Source organism: Pinus tabuliformis, chromosome Q (genome assembly GCF_031772625.1).
Source record: "Pinus tabuliformis cultivar Carrire ecotype Pingquan chromosome Q, CPIR1, whole genome shotgun sequence".
Classification (NCBI taxonomy): domain Eukaryota; kingdom Viridiplantae; phylum Streptophyta; class Pinopsida; order Pinales; family Pinaceae; genus Pinus; species Pinus tabuliformis.
This window is the reverse complement of record NC_142296.1, coordinates 867182571-867202726: the sequence shown is the minus strand read 5'-3', so window position 1 is coordinate 867202726 and position 20156 is coordinate 867182571.

Below are 20156 nucleotides of genomic sequence, written 5' to 3'. Positions count from 1 at the left end.
GTAACTACTTCATTGTTAACGAAATTCTTGTATTCTTCACAATTATTGTTAACCAAGTCCATAAATATCGCCATTTTCTCTTGCAAACACATTAAATCGAAAAATACTTTCCATGCATCACCAATAAATTCTAATATTTGGCATATGTTCTTGAGGATATACTCCTGCACTGCATTAAGCAGATTGGTAGCTTTCTTAAATATTTGCAGTGTTACAGCAACCAACCTTTATAATAAAGGTGATCGTAATTCCAGTGGAGTCATTAATAAAGGAACTGGATTTGCAATGTCTTGTAGTTATTTTAATTTCCTTTTCATCATGTGATTTTTTGCAAGCACGTTGGTAACGTTTTAAGTAATTGCATCATTGGCATATGGATGCAATACCATGAGCCTCATCATGTGGATGCCAGATATATCAATATCTCCATGTTTTTTAAGAATATTCTTTTTATTTTCAACTTCTACCTTTTCAACTCTCAATTTTTTGGTGGCCTTGTGATATTTTGCATTTCTCAATGTCACTAGATGTTCATAAAAAATAATGTCCTCTTCTACAATTTTCTCCATTATCTTTTGATTCTCTACTAAATGAGTAGAAACCCAATTAGGTGGTACACTACTATCACTTTCTAATTCTATAACCTGTTGAATTATTTCTCTATTTACGACACTTTTGGAGTTGGTTGTTTGAACTGTATGTGTTTGGTTTGGAAAGATTTTGCGAAAATTATCTTGGTCATCTTGACGACTTGTTGAGTCACCAATAACTAGTTTTCCAAAAATAGGATTTTTTCTCTTTCCTAGAGTCATGGATGACGTTGCACTAGTAACTAGTGTGGAAGGTGAAGATTGTTGTGTAGGATTTAGGGATTTTTATTTCTATTTTTCTTTAGCTATACTTTGGACGTTCATTGTCAATATTTGATACTAGATTATTTGTAAACTTAATAAACTTTGTGTTGCCTAAACATATTTTGAATTAGACAAAGATTTAGAGGCACTATTTTCTTGCACATTATGACATGTGGAAATTACATTGGTTCATTGTTTATAATTTAAGTTATTAGGCAAAACAAAATGAAAATACCAGAGGAAAAGAGAAAGAAATAGTGAATTGATAAAATGGAAAGTCGGTTGCATGTGACAGATTTGATAAGAAGCAATGACCACTACATGTGTTGGAACGTTTTCTATAGTTCATGTATTCATAAAGGGAGAAATGAGAAAATACAAATACCTAAACAATTGTATAGAAAAATAAATACGTTGTAGAGAAAATTTGAAAGAACCTGAACATTTGAGAAAATGAATTGTTGAATAACACTGAATCTGCTCAGATGTGAACACAAGAAAGTATTTGCTACTGAAAATGTTTTTGTTTCTCTTATTTTCCATTGGCATATTCAAATCCTGCTTGGTTGATTGTATAAGTCCAAGTATCTTTGTTTGTTTATGTGCTACTTATATATGTTTCCAATGTCACATAAATTAGCAATTTGCTACCCCATTCCCAATTACTAGTTGTTTATATTACTTGCATGGAAAATACCACATACAACACTCTTAATAAATAGGAAATGAAAATATCAAAGCCAAAATTTACGGGAAGTAATGGAAATAAGTATCAATATTGAAAAATCATCTTTTCCACCTACTCCGTATTTTTCTCTTGATTTAATATCATTAAAATATGTGTCATACAAATAGAAACTTTTGATATAATATAAGGTTGTTTCCTATATGTACTACATTTTGAAAGGTTTTCTAGTACATTTTCCCGCTTAAATTTCCCAAAATCTATCAATGATTTCTTGGATTCATGATTTTGGGTTGAAATTTCTACATAATATGACAGTCATACAAGTTTTCGAAATGGCTAGTGAATATATGCAGTAATAAAAAAGTTCATGACAATTATGACAATTAGTTTTGAAATTGCCAACAATACCTATAAACTATTGTAAATAAATATTATGCGTAGACGTGCTTGTCTATTACTATCAAAAAATGATTTAGTTACTGAGTTAGCCCCCACCACTAAATCATAGACGGTTTGTTTTATTTTAACATTGTAATATGGAAACGTTGAAGGGAACTTGATTTACAACACTCTGATACATGATTTTCAAGATCACGGTACAAAGCTAATTTCCATAACACATTTCAGCTGGCTACATATACATTTTCTCATGAAACAAAGGTTTTTGTCTACTAAAGCTATTAATAATTATTTAATAGTGCAATGCCAATTGTCCTTACCACCATTTTTCTTATCCTTTGTTGAATTCAGATCTGATTTATAGATTTATTGACACATTAAACACTTTCAATAAATAACAATTGAAATGGTAGTCGGTAAAATAAATATTGAAATTCGAAAATTATTTATTTCTTACTTTAGTAACTATTATTTCCTTAATGTTGTTGATATACTTGTACTAAATAACATGGATGTACAAAATAAATAAATAAATAAATATGGTTTCATGGTGATCATGTACATTATTGTACAGGTATTCATTACAAGAATACAAAAATATCATGAACATGCATGATCCCTTAATTTTAGCACAAAATGATTCCATGGCTCTGGTAATGTTCTATACTTGCTACCAGTTATCTCTAACTAATAATTAGATAAACAAAAATGGATAACACTATGGCTAGCTCAGGAGCAAAGGTGTGAAAAATGCAAGATCGATTAACTAGAAAAAATTCCAAAACATTTTACATTTAATATTGTAATGAATACCCTTAATTAATTGTTTTATTGACATCAAATCATGTTGCTAAACATTGGCATACAAATTTCTTCGCACAATGGTCACTCATTGACATTTTCAACCATTATTAATTGATGTGGGTCCCATATGTTGTGAGGAGGAAGCAATGTTTGTGAAATACATTACTAAATAGCAATTCAAAAAGAGAGGTGTGTATTTATTCTTGTGATAAATACTGGAAAACGCTTTGGGCATAGTCAAAGCATTGTCATATTGCATTTGTTGTCGAATATGAAAAACCATATTTGGATAGTGTTATAGAAATATTTGGGCATTGCAACCCCAATCACATATGTCCATAAACCAAGGGCTTCTAAGTCCCTAAAAGTGTTGTTTCATACCCTAAAGAAGCAAGGTTAGTTGATTACATCATCTCCCAGAAGTTCTCCATGGAAAGCTACTCAGAACTGGTCAAAGCAGGACCATACAGACTGCCCAGTGCTAAAGGTGCGATGTATCTCACTTGCCACATGAAAAAAGTGCGATGCATACTAGAAAGCCCTTCTATAGGGTGTGATGAGCGAGAGCAGACAAATGGCACAAGTAGTTTGCTAGGTGGAAACCCAGAGAATCTTCTAGAAACTGCTCATTTAACACTTACCTCTCTAAGTTCGCCCAAGGATGAGTAAGAGATCTAAAATCTCCATGTGGAACCAGGAACTATCAGAGAGATGACACTAATCAAAATCCCAGAAGCTGACTCACCCCCCTGCAAATATCTATAAATGGATCCCTCATCCAAGAGATCCAAAGGTTGGAATTGGGTAATTTGCAAAGAGGTGTTGGTAGTTTCTCTTTGAAGACATTGTTGGGTGATCTTGCTTTGTGTGAGCTGAAGAGGGCTTTCGAGCTGGGAGGATGGCGTTGGGTCAGACCAAGTGATTGTAATCCTCTCTTCTACTACTTTTACTAATAAAGCTATTTGAGTTTCCCTCCATATTCTTATGTATCTCTGAATATTGTGTTGATATATGCATTTGTATGGTCAATATATATCTAATCCTATATTGTTTACAGTGAAAGATCTCTATGCTTTGATGGTATTATGCTGCTGTGAATCTACAGGTGCTCTTTGAAGCTGGACAAGTGAGGAAGTAGTGGCGAGATTCTGTCAAAGGGGAAAGGAAACAAGCAAGGAGCCAAGCGGAAGATTGAGGTTGGTACTCTTTGCTTTTTTCTCATCTCTCTCTCGTAAAGGAAAAACAAATGACTTTAATCTGTTTGTTTCTAAGATATCTACCCGTCTTAGTGGGACTAGCAGCTCTGAAGAGACACTATATTTCCCGATAACAAAATAGCGACTCCACTGGGGAATGATTAGTTTGATTTCCTGTCTCTATTTGTTTGATTCATAAACCACAGACGGAGCCTGAAGTTAAGCCAGCTAGCCTTCGAACTACATTTTCTATGCAAGTACAAAGTAGATCAACGCTGCTTCCGTCAATCTTTGGGTTTGTTTATGAACTGAACAACTGACTTGCAAACATCCTAAGTGCCCTAGAGGTAGCTTGAGTAAACTCATTAGATCAGCCCTATACTTTGTAGTTACTGACTATCATTTGCTCGACCTAAATCCCTAGACTAAACTGCAAACTGTGACCAAAAACCAAGTTAAAGTCTCGTTCCTTGACCATCACACCCTCTCCTTTAGGAAATCTGGATGCATCGCACCTCCCATGTGTAGTAGGTGGGATGCATCCCTGTTTCCCTGTGTTACAGGTGCGATGATCAGACAAGGCTAGATCTGCCTCCAGATTTTGGTTTTTTCTTCACTCTCTTCAGTTTTATTTAGGAGTTTTGTTGACTGTGATCAGTAGACCACTGTAGAAACCCCCTTTCTTTGCATCATCCAACCTCTATTGTACAAAGAATTGTGAATGTTTTATATATTGTGCACCATTTACAGTTCTCTTTTACGAATAAGTAGCTTAATCGAACTGTTATCTTTTGATTTGGAAGTGTCGCAAGTGTCATTTTCAGTCAAAGAAAAGAATCCTATTGTTCTTGATATTCGATTACACTATTACTCTTGTATTTGATCTGAATTTATAAGTATTTCAAGTGTCGAAAGCAGTTTTCAATTCAAAATCACAAAGTGTCATCTTGCCTTCCTGTCGTTTTTTGAAAAGAAAATCATTAGTACTGTCGCTTTGAAAGAAGAGATAATTCAGATTTGTATTTAACATTCTTTTTGTCATTCACACATTAAGAAAGCGGAAAACAAATACATGCATGTGCATTTGCATTTAGATTGCTTGTTGATTGTGATTTAGGACAATGCATCTGGTGTGTGCTCTCTGCTCTATGTTGAAAGGATTTTATTTCTCTTTCTTTAGTAGCTAGGATTTTCATTGCAAAAAGAATATTAAACGACTGTTTATCATCTTAGATTGCATTTTAGAAATTGTATATCTACATCATGCGGTGAACCTTAAAGGAAAACTTCTTAAGAAAGATCAACTGTAAAATAAATTCAATGAACATAAAAATGCTTTGGAACCTAATGCACAACATCTAGAAGTCTAGGCTAGAGATGTATTCCAGTGTCGTAAAGCCTGGTAACTATCACTTTCATCGTAGGTTGGGTGATTCCTCCTCTTTGAGACGACAAGTGCCAGTACGGACTTGTGCTCCCACGTACCGTCGAGTATATATTGGGAGACCACAATAGGCTATATCCTTTATCCTTAGGAAGCCATGTCTTCCGCCCTATCGATCGCAATGCATTGAACACAACATTCGGGAAGATTGACTGCCGTAACGTAAAAGGTATTCTGCAGTTTTGTGATTGGTTTGGTAATCCCTCTATCTATATTTCTAGAGTAGTCTCTTTTGTTCCTTTTTAGACTCCTTCAAGGAAAAGGTCCATGTGAGCACTTGTCACTTTAGGCTCATTAAAAATCAAAGGCAACTAGAGTCATCTTTAGCTTTTTCTCGAATCTTAAAAATTGAAAAAGAAAGTTGTGTCAAAGCGTCTAAAATTTATTTTAATCAGAATAATGTCACTATTCCCTCGTTGGTCTTAGGTTGAGAAAATGGAGTCCACCAACCAAGGATTTCCCCTTGGGGGAAGTCCTAGTCCTTTCTCCTCTTGGGGAGATGTTGGTGCACCTCAAATGGCCACATTGTCCCTTCCAGGACTGACAATTGGCCTACCAGTATGGCTTTTCTCGACCTCTGTCGTTCAAAGCACCGTGATTCCTGAAAAATTGAATCAGCAACTAGATGATACCAAAGTTCCCCCCCAACCTTCTACTTCCTTTGTCTCTCCCTCTCCTTCTTCCTCTTTTCTTGGTAAAGATAGTAACACTAAAAAGCAAGTAACTGAGAAGAAGAAGAAGTGGAAGGAGAAGAAGAAGAAGGAGCCAATGACAAAAAGGGGCAACCGTGCATCGTCTAGCAAAAATCTGCACACTGCACCATCCAAACCTAAATCTCCATGTGTCATCTGCAAAGGAGACCACTATGACTGAGATTTTCCTTGCATCCCACGGATCCTAAGGGACTAGTCTCCCCGCTTGCACAATCCGGTGTCATCAACCTCTAACGATCATGTTGAAAGTGCACTATCAACTAGTGAAAGCGAAGTCACCAGACAAAAAGGAAAATCTAAATTTCCCTGCAGACTGTGTGAAGGCAATCATGCCCTCCATCGTTGTCCCTTCCTGGATAAAACTAAAAGAGTCTTGGATAATGATCATGTATCACCGCAGCGACTCCCTCATGGGTACAAGAAACTCTTGCCGAATCCATTGCTAGTTGAAAATCTGACTGACCCACCTTTGGAGTCGGTCGAAGCACCTATCATTGAAGATAAACCCTCTGAGTCCACATCGGACCAAAGTCAACAGGTCGAGATGGCAGTCGACCCCATCTTGACTTCAGAAGATTTACCTTCAGATGATACAGTCACCAAAGAGAATAAGAACGACATCGTTCAAATTCTTTTTGTAAACACAGACTCCGATGAACATGTGGGCAATCTGCCTATTCCTTTATCGTAGGAAGGAAATTCGTTAGAGTTGTATCCGACCATTTATTCAGTCCCACCTCCAATAAACCTAGTTGTTTCCTTCAATTGGAATCTACTAGGCAGACCCCGTTTACCATCTAATATACCATTTCGAATCATAGTGCAAACTTACAAAATGGTCATGGTTGGTACCATCATAGATGAAGGGGCTTCTGTGAGTATCCTTTCCTCAACTGCTTGGAAAGTGCTTGGTTCACCATTTATTTTGCCTGAGATGCGATATCTAATAGGCATCGATAAAGGAACCAGTCGGCCATTAGGGATCCTTCCAACTTTGCCTATAACTTTGAGAAGGAAAACCGTTTATATGAACGTAATGGTAGTCCAAGGACCTTTAGATTAAAATCTAATCATTGGGCGCGACTACATTTATAGCATGGGAGCCATCGTCTCCTCACTCTTTCGAGTAATGTGTTTTCCACATGAAGGCAGAGTGGTCCAACTCGTAGACCAACTTTCATTCCCCGTTTCACACATAGCTAATAGTCAAATGACATCCTTAACAGGTATTTTTGCACAAGGAATGTCTCATCAATCTCCAATTCTTCCACCTGATGAATGCGAGTGATACGGTGGTTGTGACTGAAACCCAGGGGGCATGCACCTTGGTCTACTTCGGCAGGGAAACTTTAGGTATAGGGTAGGTTTCCGCAGAGGATATATGACTGGTCTGACACACCCGTCTGTTTAGGAAAATGGGATTAGACCGGAATAAGATACCTCTGTTAGAAGGTAGGCCTTTCCCGATAGAACAAATGTTTTGTCTGCAAATTGAAGGGTAACCTAGAAAGGTAGGCCTTTCCTGATAGAACAAGTGTTTTGTCTGCAAATTGAGGGGTAACCTGGGAAACTCTACTTCGTTATACCTGGGGGCATGCAAACATTTTGCGTGAAAGTGAAAAGCGACCATTTATTTTCTTAGTTTGTAGGTTCTTAACCCTTTAAACTCGTAGGATTGGTCGTTCCTAGCTTGCATAAAGAAAGGAGTCGAAGCATAATTTCGAATGGTGCAAGCTCCCTAAAAAATGAAGCTATCGATGAGACATCCTTATTATACGACTGGCACGAGAAGTTTTACGCGAAGTTCAAGCTCGTTAAAAATTAAACCTAGCAATGAGCATATGTTCCACCAGAGTTTAAGCTCATTAAAAAATGAACCCATCTCCAGTAAATAACCATTGTGAATGCATTATCATCAGCTTTTGAGCCTTGGTCGTGTTCTTACCATCACCTCCACTCCGTTGTTGCCAATCATTCACCTCCATTTGATTGTTTACCCCTTTTGAGGAACAACTGTGACGAGTGATCCTATTAACCACCTTTTTACACTGTTGTGATTGGAAAGTTCCAAACCTTACCTGGAATCATCTGCTATCTGAAAACATCACTCATTCCTCAAAAAACGAGTCTCCTTTAAGCTCTTTTCTTCTGACTCGTAAAATATGAAAATATTGTTGAGCGCTTGGCCTCTCCAGCTCGTTCAAGTGATTGGAAGTGCTATCCCTCCTCTAGATTTTAATATTTTTGGACCTGAGGGATTATTACACAAAAAGATCGAGCATTTGTCTTGTTCGGATCGTTAAAACTATCGAAATGTCATCCCTTTCAAATTGCTTTATACTTTTTTCGGACTTAAGGGATTATATTACGAAAAAGGAATATTGGTGTTTTCTTTCCATCTCTTTTTAGACTCTCTAAAATTGAAAAGGACCAAGTTATCCTTGTCGTTAAACTCATTAAAACAATAGCGAAAAACTTGTCCATTCAGACAAGAGCGAGTTTCACTGTCACTAGGCTCGTTACAACATAGTGACGGGTTTGCCCGGAGGGCAAATTATAGAACAAGCATATGTTATCCTCCTCAAGCTTGACAAAAATAAAGAGGTACTGGTCAGAAATGATTGGGGAAATTGGGAAGAAAACTTGAAGAAACTTTATTGGTAGCAAGTCGCTCTTGAACATGAAACTTTCACTCCATCACCATGATTGAGTTGGGTTGGGTTATTACGTTCACCGATCATATCACCATTGGTCCACCGTACCATCCACTTTTGGGGTTAACGCTACCAATCCATTTTAGTGTCGCCGATATGTTCAAGAGAAGTTGCTCAGAGAATTCACCTACCCAACTTGTGTCTCATCTGCTACAATACCTTCACGCTTCATTCTTTCATGACCGCCACCCTGAACCTTGTATCATCAGATCGTTTTCACCTCTACAAAATCATTTGCTCCATTCTGTGTCATAGATGTGGGATCCATTAATGCCTTCCTATGACGGGTCACTTCTTGTTGACATCAGCTCATTATCCAAGAAGCTGACCTAGGGACAACCCTTCTAGTACTTTGAAGCTTGCATGCCTCAATGGCAAGTTTCTCACTTCTAGTGACAAGTTTACACTAATGGCCTTCGACCGAAAGATTTTGCATGGTGTTCGACATCAAGTCATGTATCCACACCACGTGAATTGTACTGCAGTACCTTGAGGGTCATCATCAACATCGGTGATTCCTCTCGCATCTGTTAACAACTTACATCATTGGCTGGTAATCAGGTGGTGTCCTTCCATGTTTGACATCAGAACATCTTTTCGCATGGATCGACTTGTACTTTCGGGTGAGGATTCAACGAATTTTGAAGACCCCGGATCTAGTTTCATCCATCCGAGCTTCGATATATTCAGGAAAGTAAAGACATCAAATGTACATCATTGCTTCATAGATAATCATCCAAACTAAGGGATGATGGCTCTACCAGAATCATCAGTATGCACACAGACGGTTGTCTGTCCTATGTACATGAAATGAATTTATCAAAGCTGAGCATGGGAATGCCCGACTCAACCAGATCATGAAAAATATTATGAAGATAATTGTTACACTAAAAAATGTCACCATGACTATTTGCAGTTAGTATGGCTCCATCTACTGTCATACTATCCTCCTTGGCAAGTCTCATGCCTCTGCTCTCCATGTCAAACTTCAAAAAAGAGAGAAAAGTCATTTAAAGTCAATTATCTCTGGTACGCAGTTTCTCTTAGCCTTACCTACGGGTACGCAACCCAAGTTCACAAAACCTGCGTACTTGTACACTCTGTATGTAAAGGGATAGGTGCGTACTCCTGTAAAGGTCAAAAGGCGCAAGTTTCACTCCAAAAAAGTTACTTGTGGTCATTTCTAGAGTCTTCTAGAAGTATGTTTGACGTGTATGAAGCGCCTCCAGATGGTTCATGTATCCCTACCAAAGAGGAACTTATCCCATCAATAGGGGAGCTATCCCATCCAAAGAGGGACTTATCCCATTGATGGTGGACCTGAATAACTTCCTCTAGAGCACTATAAATATAGGCATTGGGCCAAAGGAAGGGGAGGTTGAAAGATGAACATTCCTAAGGGTAGATGCTGCTGGAATTAGGACTTCCTTGTAGAAGCTTGTGAGGAGAGATTACCATCTTTACTTGTTTCCATTGGGAGGTGGGTGAGCTGATCAGAGTAAGGGAGAACTCTTGTGGACCCTGGGAGGAGCTTGCACAACACCAAGGCTCATGTTGTAATGGTTCCTTTTGTTACCTTTTAATACAAATTAGTCAATTCTTCTCAACAATTTGTTATTAATGAGTTGTTTCATGTACTCCTTGGTCTACATGTTAAATATATTTTATTTTATGTGATATTTAGGTGCTATTTAATCGTTTGATTGTTGGTGAATGCAGGTTTCGAAGGGAAGGAGGAGCTCATCCGGATCAATGAAGCTAGACTACTACAACAGCGTTGGATTACAGGTAGGATCTAAACACTTGATTTCTCATATTATAAAAGCATATTTAGGGAAGGATTTCTCTTATTTGTCTTGTTTGTCATTAGAGAGTCTTAGGCTTTCTAGGAAGGTCGGTTGTGTCCGCACTAATGACTCTTTCCGCGTGACAAAATGGCGACTCCGCTGGGGAATCCATTAATGTGTTTGAGTTCTTTTTGATTTGATATTTTGGTCTGAGAAAACTTGCTTGTTTTCTGATTTTTGTTTGTCTAGCTGTGTATTTGGGTGGGTTAGCTTAGAGTCAATTTAGTTTTTTTATTTTTCTTAGCCTTGCCAGCAGTACACAGTCTCTGGGTTTAACACAATGCGTACTTGTACGCACTGCGTCTTTGCGCACAGTGCGTACCCGCGCCTGTGTGAACAGATGACCTGCGTAGCCCTGTCAATTTTGAGAAAATTTCAATTTTTGCTTTTTGCTCTTTAGATTTTGCTTTTACTTTGTTTTTTCTGCCCAGATCCATCAGTTTACTGTCAAAGATCTTCACCTGAACTTGTCCCGTTAGTGTCGAGGGTTTTGGTGGAATTCATAGGGATTTTGCCCTAGGGTTTGATTTTTAACTGGTCCTGTAGTGACTTTGGCATTAGGGGTTGTCAAAATTTGGATCTCCCTGGTTTTGATCAGTCCTCTTAGGAGTCGGGCCTGTCATAGAAGTCACCCTAGTGAGAGACCTACCTTTGTGTCTTCTCTTTGCGAATCTCGAAAAGTTTGTTTGTTAAAGCCTTGAATTCCATTCTTGAGAAAAAAGAACAAAAAGATTTCGATTTTGTTTTTTGGTTAGTTTATGATTCTACATGAACAGATCCTTAGTTGCATTTTGACTAAGTAAAACATCCGGGAATCATTCTTGTAGGCTTTTTTCCTCATTATTTTTACTTTTAGGTAAATTTTCTTTTGATTTGCTTTTGAATGAATTTGATTTGATTGTATTAGATTTGTTAAATTCGATTTGATAAAATAGTTTTACATGCTTTATTAACATAGAAAAAACACAAAAATTCTTTTGGAAAAAGTTTGCTTTGGTAGCATTTGTAGACTTTTGAGAGAAGAAGGAAATTTCGTAGAGTAATTAGTGGTCATGAGTTGTGTGTTTTGAAAAGATAAAGAGAATTGTTTCTTTGATTGTCTTTACTAAGAAAGTTGTTTTCTATAAAATTTGCATTTTCCAACTCTCTTAGTTAGGAGATTCATTGAAAATGAAAAGTAGTGTAAATCATCTTAGGTGCATGTTTGTAGTGGTTGTGAGTCGAGTCTACACACCACCAGTTTCATCTCCATCACCTTTTTTGTCTTTAAGAAAAACCATAAAATTAATGCTTAAAGTAAAATCAACTTAGTAACTTTTATTTACTAGGGCTCTGAAACACCAATTTAGATCAGGCTAGTGTCTTGGAGTAGGAGAGTAATTAACTCTCCAAGACAACAAAACCAAACAAGTAGCTTATCTTGTGATAGAATAAATCCAATTGTCTCATTTGTACTCTGGGAAAGCTCCTCTTAAAGGAGAAGCACGAGCTCGTGTCCGAACCAGTGAGGGGATCAATCCTCCCTCGTTGGGAACGACGCCAGACATGCACGTATTACAAATGGTAAACCTCGAATTAACCATTGTCGAGGAGCCAAGGGTCACTTGTCGATAAATCTTCGATTATTGTCAAGGAACCGGCAAGGGGATTGAGCTTGATACTCTGCCCTTGCGTGCTGTCGGAGTGTAGACTGTTCCCCCAGGTGCATTTGTTGCGGTTGGTAACCTTAGTGACCATTATCTTTAGGATTCTACCGAGGTGACTGTGGAGGGAAGATCCCACTGTACCTGGAGCAGACGTCGGCTAGACTCACTTGGATTTTTCGGGGGGTTCACTTCACTCGAGACGGTTAAAGTGGAGGAACTTGTGCCGATCTATTCATTAAGCAGGTTGCCGGGGTAACTGTTCCACCTGCCACTTCTGTACTGAATCCGGCGATGTTGGGTTTCATCTCCAACTAGCGTTTTCGGTCTGGAAGGCTACTGTTTGTGCTTGGTTTGACACCCTAGATTCTTTAGGCGTATGATTTAAATTTGTTTGGTTCTTTAGAGACTTTAGGTGGTTTGCTTTGAGATTTTACTTTGTTTGTGTGTGCAGTAGTTAAAAGTTTTTAACTGTGGCGGAATTACCGAGATAGTCCCGTAGACTTCGGGGCAAGTCTCCTGAGGTTGTTTCTGTGGCCGAATTGTTGAGAAAATCCCGTAGACTTCGGGGTGAATCTCCTCAAGAGGTCCCAAGTCATTACAAAGGTTTAAAGGTCCTTGTAACTCCTCCTAGCGGCAGTAGAGTAGGTTCACCAGAAGAAGGAGAGTCTTCGTTGGTAGTCCATCAAGATTACCAAAGTCTAGAAACAGGTTATAATCCTGAAGCAGTTGAAGTTTCTGAGCTTGCTGGTAGTTTTTCATCTACTAGTGATATAGGCGAACAACCTGAAATATCTGAACCTGTTACTCCAACTTCTAGTGTACCAGATTCACCTAGGGTAGAAAGAGTCATCACCGAAAATCTTCCTAGTGGTTTGATAGCTATTGAAGAACTTGCTCCAGAGGAAGAATTAGGCGTATCTACCCTTGAAGATCAACCTACTATTGATCTAAGGGAACGTGAATCTATCTTTTACAGTCCTCCTAGAAGTACTACTTGGTACCTTTCGTTAACCAATTATTTAGACAACTCAGGGGTAGGATTTTCTCCACCTCATACTCCTTTTCCACCTGGAGGTATTTATACTTCGGTAAATATGTCTGGTCAGTCGTCCGTGTTTACTCAATCTCCTGAATCTTTTTTACACGGCGGTCCTTCTGTTCCCACCGGGTATCAGTCACTTTCTGGTACCTTTGCAGGGGCATCCCCTCAACCCATTGATCATGGGTTATTAGCTGGAAACAATGGTAATAAACTGTTGGGTGTAGGGGACATTTACATGATGTCAGGTTCAGTTCCCGTTTCTCAACCTCAAGGTGGTCAATTACCACCTGGGGGGCAGCCTCAGTTAATGCCTGGGGGGCAACCTCAAGGTACACAAATTGTGTCTGGGGGGCAGCTTCAAGGTCAGTATGTACCCATGGTACAATACATGCCTCAAGGTCAACCCCAACCTCAATATGTACCCCAGGGTCAACCTCAGTATCAATATTTACCTCAAGGGTATCAACCCCAAGGGTATTTACCCCAAGGTTATCAACCTCAAGGTCAATACTCGAGTCAAGGTTATCAACCACCTCAAGGTCAGTCATATGTTCAAGGTATGGGAACTATGCCTTTCAGTTATCAATCCTATCCTCAATCTGATTATGGATCTCAGTATCCTCAACCTGTTACGGGTCAATACCCCGAGATGATAGTGTGGGATCCATCACAGGGTCAACAGGTGTTGCAGCCAAGTATACAGTTGTTACCTCAAACTGGACAACCCGTAGTTTCTGGTTCACCCCAACAACCGCAACCTGTCCAGTCAAACGTTCAAACTTCTGTAACTTTGGTAGTTACTCAGCCGCCAATTGCACCTAGTACTCCATCTCAAACAGCTGCTGCAACTACCGCAACATCTACCGCACTTACTTCTAGAGTATCGACAGCTCCGGTTTCTACTGTCTTTGCAACCACTCCTCAGACATCTTTACCGTTGTCCGGATCCACGATTCAAACTACGGTCCGGATGCCTGTAGGGCAGCCTGGTATAAGTACTGTTGTAACAACTCAACCTCAATTTACCCACCAACAGTACCAGGGACAGTACCAACTCGGTCCTGCTGTCCAACAACCGGTTTACCAGTATCAACCGTATCCTGGGTACACTTATCAACAACCTCAACAACCCCAGTACGGTTCGGTTAATCCTGGTTTTCCAGGAGGATATAATATCCCTAATGTGATTCCTGTTCCTAGTTATCCTGGATATCCTCCTCCTGGGACTGGTCTTGTGACCCAGAGTTTTAGAGATCCTAACCGGCAGTTACCGTTTATCGCAACTTTGGATTTACCAGACTTGATGCGCCTAACGAACGATCCAATTCAATATCTTCCGTTCTGGCCGCCAATGCCAAATAAGTTGCCCAGTGATATACCCAAGTTCGAAGGTAAGTCTGGAGAGGATCCGTCCAATCACGTGATGACTTACCACCTCTGGTGTGCTTCCAATTCTATCTCGGATGATTCAATCCGCTTACGTCTTTTCCAGCGTACGCTCATTGGTCTCGCGGCCAAGTGGTACATTGAGTTACCACGGGCCTCTTTTTACAATTTTAGCCAGTTAGCTACATCGTTCCTAACTCATTTTCAGTTGCCGGTCAGATACGATAACGGCACGGAGTTATTAACTTCATTAAAACAGTCGACCTCCACTTACATTTCCGATCATATTCATGAATGGAGACGTCAAAGAAGTTTAGTGAAAGTTTTTATCCCGGACCAAATCTTAGCTGAATGGTTTGTAAAATCATTATTACCGAAGATTACTGAAGATGTAGCTAAGGCCGGCGTAGTTACTGAGGAGCAAGTCATTGCTCAAGCCCAGTACCTTGACTTAGTTTACACTCAGTCGGGTACGTTGCACGAGAAGATCCCAGATCTTCCTAAGTCGAATCAAATTGCTGCTGCTCCTTCGGGGTCTCATGCTGCTGATGGCATGATTGGTACGGTGAATACTAAAAGTAAGAAGAAATCCTCAAAGAATTCTTCTCCAATAATAACCTTACCGGACTCCCCGACAGGAGAATCTTCTCCTGAAATTACTGCTGATATTCATGCTGTAGAGTCATCTACGGCTAAATCAAAAAACGGTGGTAAGAAGAAAGGCAAGAAGAAGGATAAAGCAGACAAGGCTCCAAAGGAGAAAAAAGAGAAGTCGGAATCTAACGACGAAAAGCGCAAACCTCGCTATCCTTGTTTAATTTGTGAAGAAGATCATTTCACAAGAGATTTCCCTCATCGGGCAGAGGTTGTGAAAATCGTTAAAGGTTCCCCAACTCCTGCTGTTTTGAAAGATCCCTTTCCAAAGCAGGCGAGTAAAATGATAGGTTCTTCCTCGAGTGCCAGTGAAGAACCCATATTGATGATGTCTCATGTACGGATTGCGACTCGATCACAAGATTATGGTAGTAAGAATCCTGTTGATGGTAAAGAAGCAGAATCTTCTCATTCTAATCCATCAACCTCAGCTCCCGGTTCCGATCCACTACAGATCGAGAAACCTAACCTGGACTTGATAATTAAACTGCCCGCCAAGGGTATACTTCGAAAGTCTACTTTCAATCCACATGCGAGAGCAGCTCAGAATTATAACATTGTTGAGGATTTAGTTGTTTCACCCTCAGCAATGTCGGCTTTGGAAGTGCTGCAATCATGCCCAGCACAACGAAAATTACTTTTGTCTGCTATAGGTGCTATTGATATTCAGGACCCGAACCTGATAATCTTTGATCTAGAAAATAGTACACCGCGTCTCCCTCATCAAATGGCTTTCCAGATTCCAGTGATAGTAAAAAACAGGCCTATTCATCGGACTGTAATTGATGAAGGAGCTTCTACGTGTATTATGTCGATTCAGTGTTGGAGATCGCTTGGTTCTCCTTCACTGAACCAATCCCCAACGATTCTTAAGGCCTTTGATGGCCGTGGGTTCCATCCGTTTGGCATTCTACAGGATTTGCCTATAGGGGTTGAAGGAAAAACCGTTAGTCTGGATGTGGAGGTGGTTGATGCCCCTCTAGACTACAACCTTCTTTTGGGTCACAGTTGGTCTTACGCTATGACAGCAGTCGTGTCATCAGTCTTCAGAGTTATAAAGTTTCCACATAATGGTAAGATCGTGACGATAGACCAGCTGGCTTACTTTTCATCCGACCCAGCCTCTTCAGAGAGTATCCAGCATGTCGGTAAAACGACGATCCCTTACAAGGATGTTGGTGTAGGATTGGTTAAAGATTCCGGTTTACTGGGAACTTTTCCCTTTCCTTCGATCAATGCAGACCCTTCATTCGCATCCATTCATATGATTACTTCAGACACTATTATTTACGATGATCCTTAGATTGTTCCATCTGAATCTGAGATAGACTCATTCGGTAATGCAATGCCTTTGAGTCCATATGAAATTGCTTATGAGGCCGTGCAGTCTTTTTCCGACTCCAGTTCAACCCAATTCAACCAAATGAATGTGGTTCGTGAGGAATCACTTTTCACATGAACCTCAGAATGGATAACGTTTCCCGAAGTTGTGTCATCTGACGAACAACTTCGCGAAATCCTAAGTGTAGACGATCTACCATGGGAAGATCTTCATCATAGATCTTCGTTTTTACCTGAGGCTGATGACTTTGGAAATGATTTTTCATCAATTTTCTTAGCTGAATATGTCAAGGACGCTCAGAATCCCATGAAGCATCTTGATTCAGAGTTAAATTTGGGAAATATTTCCCAAACTATTGCCATCGACATTTCAGTCAAAACTGGAGTTATTGAAAACATTCATATAGGTGCCTCGTGTACAGATAACGAAATTCAAACATACAAGGTCCTATTTCAAGAATTCCGCGACGTGTTTGCCTGGTCCTATGAGGAAATGCCAGGAATTGATCCCTCTATTGTTGTTCATGAAATCAAGACTTACCCGGACGCTAAACCCGTTCGGCAACGTTTGCGTCAGATACACCGTAGGAAAGTGGCTGCGATTAAAGCAGAAGTCGAGAAGCTAATGAAAGCAGGTTTCATTTATCCGATCCCGTTAACGGATTGGGTATCGAATATTGTTCCGATTAAAAAAAGCAAGGAACAATAAGAATATGTATTGACTATAGGGATATAAATCATGCTTGTCCAAAAGACAACTATCCTACACCCTATATCGATCAAATAATTGATGATTGTGCCGGCAGTGAAATATTTTCCTTTATGGACGGTTTTTCTGGTTACAACCAAATCAATATTCTACCTGCCGATCAACCAAAAACGGCTTTCATTTGTCCTTGGGGGACATTTGCTTACTGCAAATTACCTTTCGGACTTAAGAATGCCGGAGCCCCTTTCCAACGGGCAATGTCTTACGCGTTTCACGACATCAAGCACATTGTGCAACCGTATCTCGATGATTTGCCTGCTCATTCTTTACATCGAGCTGATCACCTTGTCCACTTACGCGCTATTTTTATGAGGTGTCGGCATTATCGAATTCGGTTGAACCCACATAAATGTGTCTTCTGCATAGAAGTGGGACGATTGCTAGGATTTGTCGTTTCAAAAGCCGGTATCCGCGTCGATCCCTCGAAGGTCGAAGCTATCATCAAGTTGCCTCCTCCTTCGAGTTTGCGCCAACTCCAAAGTTTGCAAGGGAAAGCAAATTTTTTACGTCGATTCATTCCTAACTACGCCGAGCTTACAAAGGGTTTCACCCGGTTGTTGAAACAAAACGCTCAATTTTCTTGGGATGAGATAGCTCAGAAATCTTTTGATGCACTTAAGCACGCGTTGACCCATGCACCGTTGCTGCATCCTCCCAACTACAACCAGGACTACTTTTTGTATCTCGCCGCCTCCCACTCCACCATTGGAATGGTCTTAGTTCAAGAAGATGAATTCAGAACGGAACATGTGATATATTATCTTAGTAGGACATTAAATCCCACTGAGCTAAAATATTCGCATGTGGAGAAATTGGCCCTGGCAGCTATTCAGGCTGTCCAGCGTTTTTGTCATTACATTCTTCTTCGTAAAACTACAGTGATTTCGGATTGCAACCCTATGATCTACATTTTGACAAAACAATTGCTAGGGGGCAAGTACTCCAAATGGATTGTTATCCTGCAGGAGTTCGATTTGGAGTTCAAGAAGTCCAAGTCTAAGAAATCCTTAGTTTTTGCGGAATTGATGTGTGACTTCCCGCGTGCTGACACGGAGACTGTGGCAGAGGAACCCATTACGGACGAATCTCTGTTTCTTATCGGCACTTTAGATCCTTGGTATGGAGATATAATCGTCTATCTCCAAACCCAATCCTTTCGGCCCGATGCTTCAAAGTCGGAATGCCGGAAAATTCGATTCCAGTCCCAACAATACAGAATTATTGGAGATACTCTTTATCGTCGTGGGACGGATTTGGTTTTTCGTCGTTGCTTAACTCATGAAGAGGCAGAAAGGGTTTTGAATGACTGTCATTCTGGAGCGTGTGGCGGTCATATGTCTGGGTATGCCACAGCTCAGAAGGTGTTGCGTGCTGGCTATTTCTGGTCGTCCATGTTTAAAGATTGTATCATTGCGGTCTGAAAATGCCACAACTGTCAAGTGTTTGATCGCAAGATGCATGCACCACCTACTCCTCTCCACCCTATAATTGCCGTTGGTCCTTTTGCGAAATGGGGTATCGATTTTATTACTTGTAACCCTCACTCGGCCGGGGGGCATGCGTATATCATCCTTGCGGTTGATTATTTTACTAAATGGGCCGAGGCGATGCCTACATTCGAGGCAAGTGGCAAAACAACAACGATTTTCATATTTAATCATATTATTGCTAGGTTTGGTGTCCCACAAGTGATAATCACTGACCATGGGCGCCATTTTCGAAACATTATGATGACAGAACTTACAAGCCAGCTTGGTTTACGCCATGATAGTTCTACTCCTTATTATCCTCAAGCAAACGGTTTGGTTGAATCCATCAACTAAGTTATAGTTATCATGATCCGACGAATCATTGGTATTCATCGGTCGAATTGGCACAACATGTTATTCTCAGCGCTTTGGGCGTATCGAACCTCAGTAAAAACATCAACAGGGTTCACTCCTTTCCAACTAGTTTATCGTTTGGAAGCAGTGTTGCCCATTGAATGTGAAATCCCATCACTTCAAATGGCTATCGAATTACTCCCAGCTACTTCCGAAGAGGAGAAGCGTCTGTTATATTTAGCTAAATTAGATGAGACTCGGCGTGATGCTGCTTTGGCAATCGAGACTCATGCAAAAAGGATGAAAGCTCAATATGACCGTAACGTGACCCCTCGTAATTTTTCGGAAGGAGACTTAGTGCTATTATATGATCAAGCTAACGATAAATTAGGTGTTGGAAAATTCGTTCCCATGTGGCATGGGCCCTACATTGTCAAGCGAAAGCTGGCAAAAGGGGCCTATGAGCTGGTAGATTTTGATGGGGACTCTTTGGATAAGCCCAGAAATGGACTTTACCTAAAGAGGTATTATGCTTAAATGGTGGGTATGGAGATTTAGTTAGTTCTAGTTAGGTTAGTTTTCTTTCTAGTTGGAATGTTTGCTTAGTTTAGGCTGTGTGCTTAGTTTAAAGAGTGTGCTTTTGTCGTTATTCTGGCTTATCTTGGTTTTACTCTTGATATTGCAGATGTCGACGCCTCTCCAAACATACATTGGATTTGCTGATGGTGCTTGTCGTAGTACACGGAATATCTCTTCCGCAGCTTGGGTTATCTATTCGCCCTCTGACGAGTTAGTTTCTATGCATGGGGTGAACCTCGGTCAAACAACAAACAACA